The following is a 6,486-nucleotide window of genomic DNA, read 5'->3' as shown; positions in this document are numbered from 1 at the left end:
TGAGGACAAAGTTAGATCACTATCCAACTATAAGAAGGGGCCATGTGTTTTCAGAAGACCCAAAAATATGGGTGCGTAAATTCAGCAAATTCCTTCCAAACCAAACCATATGTCACAACAGCTGCATTTTTCCTGTGCCAAAAATAAAAAGGGATCTTCTTGCTGAACCAGTTAATTCCATGCTGCAAAAAAAAAGTTTATATGACAAATGTGTCTCGTGATTGTAATTGGGGTTGGCTGACTTGGAAAGGTGCTTTGTTCTGGGTATTTACGGCGAAAAAGCACCTGGGGGATATAAAAGGAGCCTTTTTCAGACGGGACAAGTGTGTGTGTGTGTGTGTGTGCAGATGTTTCTTGATTGGGTTTGGACTATAGGTCTACCTGTGCATGATGAGTATCTTGATGGGTTCTGGTGTGTGTGTGTGTGTGTGTGTGTGTGTGTGTGTGTGTGTGTGTGTGTGTGTGTGAGTCTGTAGGCACCCTCAAATGCATGTATTTACATAATCATCCTCAACAATGTTCCTCATTGTCAAAGTGAGAGACTATTAACATTTCCCACACGTGCATGTGTGTGTGTGTGTGTGCCCCTCCTCCTCAGATAAATAAGTGAGATGTCCAAGAGAGATCATTATCAGAGAGGCTGTGAATCGATCTGTCCTAATTAATTACCTGCCTGATAGATACAGAGTGAGGCCCCGTCACACTCCAGCAACCCGAGAGATCGGGACCGGCTGTTCAAATCCCTCTCAGCGTACACACAGATGGACAAACTGTCGACAAACTGTACAGACGAAAGCTTAATAGTTATGTGTTCAACTGCAAACTTAAACTAATAGTTGAAAAGGATCTAGTTCAAAAGTGCTATTAAGCTGTAAGCTGTAACTAAATGCAAGTTGAACACTTGAACGCAATCATATTGATCAGGCCCATTGTGCATTCATGGACCAGGTCTCAGCTCGGGGCAGATGCAGTCTCTACTGTCTATCTGAACCAGCTACACCTCCTCCTGTTAACTCAAAATAGCCTCAGTTAACTCCCTACACTGTAATAGAGTAGAGAAGAAATTAATGAATAAGCTCCCACCTACGTCAATACCACTATTAATAACAATAGTTAGTATATCTGAGATTGTGAGGTATTTGCAATGTAAGATGTGCTGTAATATACTAATGTATCATCATTAGAATATAAAACAAAATCGTGAATAATGTTAAAGAGGAGATAAATGCTCTACAGTGAAAAACAAATACCTGATTCATTGTACCTGTCTTGTGCAACAGTATTTTCTAAAGATCCCAAATGATGTGATGGTGATAGTGAACTGGAATGTCATGCCTCAGTTTTATAGTCTAGTAGGTTTCTGGATTCTCGTTGACTTATGGGGAGATGGCAAGTCGTTACCGAACTCACTCATCAGATCAAATTATCTCAGGGATCTCAAAGATCACCTTTAGTTAGTCAAATAAAAGGTAAAAATAACTAAATTTAAAAAGGACAAATTGTTATTCACAAATAAAATAAAATACATAAGCAACTTTAACCAAATTTTGATTCAAGCACTAAGTGCCGAATCTACTCATTGAGGTGTCAGGCATGGCAAAGAAGCTGAGACTTTAATCTGTCAAAATAAACATTAATTCAATTTGGTTCCTTTATAACTGAGCCAACTTAAAGATATTGTGATATAAGTGGAGACTGTTTAGTTGTCATTACTTCCCGACAATTTTGAGTAGCCCACATGTTAATAATGTTTTGATACAGATGACTGTAATGAAATTATTACAATTAAAGTTATCATCTACTTTGTCACAATTATTATTAATACAAATATTGAACAAGCCATCCTTCACAGTGTTGTTTGATTGTTGTGTTGTATTATTAATTCTTTTAAACAACACACATATCAAAAAACAACAAACAAGCATAGTCTAGAACAATAAGCCAGACACATTGGTAGTAGAAAGAGTCCAAATAACAGATATTATATATTACATATTATGTGTTATGAACAGAGAGTCAGTTTAAGTCAGTACATACCTGTAGGTATAGGCATCAAGGAATGATGGGGCACACATCAAAGGTCAGGTGAAGAGCATCTTGTAAACCACAAGGATGAGGAGCCACCAACCAGACCTTCTATTTAGATTTTATCCATGTTGTCCATCTTGTGAGGTAAATATAATTTCTCACTCTTGATTGTTGTATTTTAATTATAACAAGCTGTGTAAAGTGTGACAGTCTGTGTAACTAGATGGAGAAACTGATGTGTGAAGTGAAGGAACCTCCACAGCTCACAGGCAGGAAGCAAAGAATCCAATAACTTTTCATCTTCCTGCTGAGGAGGACTCACTTTCTCCTCTGTAATCATGTGCCTGTGTGATGATCCCTTCCTTCTTTAGCCCTGCACGCTTACTTATCCAAATGACATGCACCTAACAAGAGGATCAGAGTGCTCATCTGCGAGCCAGATAGACGACCAATGTCACATTAAAACCCTGCTAAACTCTAATTACATAGTGTCTTAGAGAGTGCTGGATGAAATACAGCCGAGCTGCGATCTTGTGCTGAGCTGGAACACTACATCAGCAGGAAGAAAAAAACATGAGAGTGCAAATGTGAGACATAAACCAGCTCAAATTGAGAAATAGTGAAACAATATATCTGCTGGCCATATGCCCCCTGTTGTGTGCATGTGTGTGTCTTTGACTGTGGGCTTTTTTTGTTCTTTGTTTTCAGTAGAGTGTATCTCCTTTCCATAATTGGAGAAGAAAAGGGTGCAACTGCCCCAGGGCCCACTCTCTCCTGAGCTGCCTTTTGGCTGGGCAGCCAATGTCTCTGACTGACTGAAGTCAGATCACTGCTCCACTGAGTTACAGTGTGCGCTCCTGGTAGCACTACCGGCTGTCTAACAACAAGGCATCGATCAAAGCTGAGCTCCCACCTACTCCTACCTTGTGTGTATGTGTTGCACTCTTTGTGGACAATGAATTCTAGGTCAGACATGGATCCAAACACTGAGATAAACACTGACACAGCGGATGCCAGGTTGGCAACCATGAGGTAGAGGAGGATGAAGGTGCTGTAGCGTTTACAAGGTTTTTTAACCTGCTCAGATTTTTTCATCCTTTGGAGGATGTTGGAAAGGTTAAGTGTTAGAGTTAGGACAATAAATGAAAGCTTGCTGAGCGGGGACCACAACTGGTGAGTGAAATATCCTGAATTAGTCTTTAGTAAATTTCCTTGATGAATACATCCATGAAACAGTTATAAAATAATTAGCTATTTACTCTGTGTCTAATAGACCTTTTAATGATGTATGCCACTGTGTCCATTTTATATTTAAAAAGTTGTTTTTGTATGAGTTTGTTATTGTAATTGTATAAAGACATGGTACTGAGTCAATTTTCTTTTTTTGTTTTCCAGACAAAGCTTGTGTGACAAAGTGGCTTCATGGAATGGTTCTTGGACAAAGGCTTGCTCGGCTCAATGAGTGACAGTTTGTGTTTATGGACAGGACAGGTATGGATATAACAGCCCCCCCCCCACATTACTCACTGGTCCTCCCAGCCAACAAAAAGCTGTAGGAAGCCTCCACAACATAATTGGTTGATATGGTTCCCACAGGAAGACACAACGTCAGCCAGATAGCAACACTAATTATGACTTTATGTATTTCAGTTGCGTATTAAATATCCATTTAACTTAATTACTAAGGTGCGTTGTAAAAAGGTCACCTTTAATGAAGTGTTTGCTATCATGTTGAGTAAGTGTGAATACTTTAATTAATTTGAGTTATTTCATTAAATAAAGTTAACTTATTCATAAATATAACGCACAACAACTTATTAATCAAGGTAAGTTGGAAATTGTATATATAATTGAAATACATACAGTCACTGTTTTAGGCACAACTATCTTTTGTTGTTTTAGTTGGCTTTTCAGGTAATGTAGCATTACAGCCGTTTGTGCATTTGTAAACTGGGAACGGTTCAGAAGTAACAATGGCTGTTATGAATCCACAACAGATATAGGATATATACAATTTCTTTCTGATATATGTTATGGCATTTATGTTTACACCTTCTCCACTGTGTGGATTCATGTTTAATTTCCCCTTTGTCCGGTAAAACAGCCAATCAACAGTGCTGAGCACGGATTGAGCCTTAATGGATAAAATGTCTATATTGTTGTGGTTTTAGACTGAACTCTGTTGTTTGAGTATGTTGCACAGTCAGTGTTTTGCTGGTATTGCCTCTGTAATGCAGAATATTGCAGAGTAAAGTTTTTGAAATACTTCTGCTTTTAATTTTAAGATATACGTCCTTACACTAGATGAAAAGCAGTATTATTGTCACAGTGAACCTCTACGGACAGGCCTAATCCCCTGCTGTAACCAACTGTTTCCATGATGTACCTCGGCGTTCGCCAGTGAAGACAAGGTGGGTCTATCGGCGTTTGCGGACCTTAAGGGGGATTTGGAGAACAAAGGAGAGAGCCGCGGGGGGGCTCGCTGAGCCTCGCGGACCGATCGCGACGTGTGATCTAATTAGCATATGAATCGGAGTCCAGCCGCTGGCTAGAACCTCTCTCTACTCACCATTGGAGGAAACCACAGACCCTTGAAACTAATGTCACTCGTGATTGGCTGGTAGAAGTGTTGCTATTGGTCACCTTATGGGTCATTGCAGTGCACACGTGGGGTCACAGCATTCCGCACGTGGGGTAAGCCCCTCCCACACAATATTAATAATAAAAATGTATATATTAATATTTATTATTATTTATAAGTAAGCCTTTACCAAAAGCACTGCAGTTAATTAAAACTAAACATTCATGTGATGCTTGATGTTACAGGTGAACACATTGTACAGGGAACAAATGTGAACAAGGTATATGTGGAGTGAAAGCTTTATTTACATACAGCAAAAATATTGTACAAAAACTCAGATGAGGCTTGAAATGTTTCTCTGCAGCCTCTGGGTCATGACTTCTTTGTGGGACTCTGTCTGAATCTTCTCCAGTGTGTAGACGTCTGTGGTGTGTAGCTGTGAGATCAGTGTAGCTTCCAGTCTTATATGAAGTGTGGGACACAGGTCGGTGCGCTCCTGGCTGTGGAAGGATGGATCCATGTCATCTGTCCCGCTTCAATCAGCTGTAAACACATTCAGTAAAATTAGCACAGTTCAATGACAACATACACCTTTACATGTAACTGGAAAATTATTTAATGAATATAACCTTACCCTCTTTCTTCTCCGACAACTCCTCAATGCTGATGTAAGGTCTGGTCTGATCATACTGGCTCATAGTGTGTCTTTGTACGTCATGGACAGGCAGCTGGAAAACAACACATGTAACATGACTTTATTATTAATGAACGGAAATAGCCGCGCTGCATCACCGTTGGAAGATCCACAGCAAAAAAACACCAAAACAATTCATAAACAGTTACTTACATTCAATGGCTTAATTTTCTGCACTTTAAATCCGGACTTTCAGCGTCTCAGCCTAACGCCTCTTTGTTTGTGTGTGTGTGTGGGGGGGGGGGGGCTGAGGCTGTGAAAACATACAGAAAAGTCACGTTGATGAAAAAACTTAACGAGAACAAACTGTTACATCTAAGTAATTCATACATATTTACACATGCACTAGATCTGCTCCAGCACTCGATGCTGTATTCGTATTTAAGCAACTTTCTCGCTATCCCAAAGAGTGGCGGACATGCTTTCAGATGTAGGGTTAGCTTAGTGGTTAGCATGGCGGCTCCGTTTAGTTTAGCTCTCACCGTAACTCAGGGACTGTGCGCCCGTCTTCTCCGCCTCGACTCGTCCACACCGGGCCCGCGGCTCTGCCTCCACACGCACTCATCTTCTCCTCCAGGGAACAGCGTCGTGTCGACTTCAGCAAGTTATTTACCCCGAAAACAGAGTCACTCGTACGGGACAAGCTAAACACGACCCGCTTCCTGTCTGCGGGACACTCGACGCTGCTGCACTGTGTTTACGAGGCTGTGATTGGACGAGTCCATCAGCTGATGACGCGAGCGGGTGACGTGAGCAGCGGTTACTTCATATGGGATGAGCATGTGACTGAGGCCAGGTTTATTTTTTGTGGTGTTTAGTACATTTACACACATGATTCACGCTGTTCTGTGTTCGTAACCTTATAGTTGAATGCACTTATTGTAAGTCGCTTTGGATAAAAGTGTTGACTGTTTTAATGGAATACTGAGAAAGTTTAATAACAACAATTAGACAATTGAAGTTCAAATTATGAAGGAATTTAAGCTCTATATTGTGTCTTCTTTATATTTAAAATAATAATCAAACTGAGTGGAGATGTATGTTGTAGCCAAACAGCCGGCTGCTGTGTTTTGTCACTGTGCAGTCCATGGGGGATTAAATATTACACTGAAAAAATAAATCATTAAATCAATGAATGTTTCATAGCAATTTTGAAAGTAGTGGTGAAAAGGTACCATTTATA

General features: G+C 40.2%; 1 long non-coding RNA gene across 1 annotated transcript; it reads right to left on the bottom strand.

Moving 5' to 3' along the window:
* Positions 1 to 4,890: 4,890 nt before the first annotated feature.
* Positions 4,891 to 5,993, bottom strand: LOC133026255 (uncharacterized). Its single transcript, XR_009683183.1, has 4 exons — positions 5,786 to 5,993; positions 5,457 to 5,556; positions 5,244 to 5,337; positions 4,891 to 5,152 (listed from the first exon to the last, which is right to left on the bottom strand). It is a non-coding gene; the product is annotated as an uncharacterized LOC133026255 (long non-coding RNA).
* Positions 5,994 to 6,486: the final 493 nt, after the last annotated feature.

This window comes from Limanda limanda, chromosome 2 (genome assembly GCF_963576545.1).
Source record: "Limanda limanda chromosome 2, fLimLim1.1, whole genome shotgun sequence".
Classification (NCBI taxonomy): domain Eukaryota; kingdom Metazoa; phylum Chordata; class Actinopteri; order Pleuronectiformes; family Pleuronectidae; genus Limanda; species Limanda limanda.
This window is presented reverse-complemented; position numbering and strand designations above follow the sequence as displayed.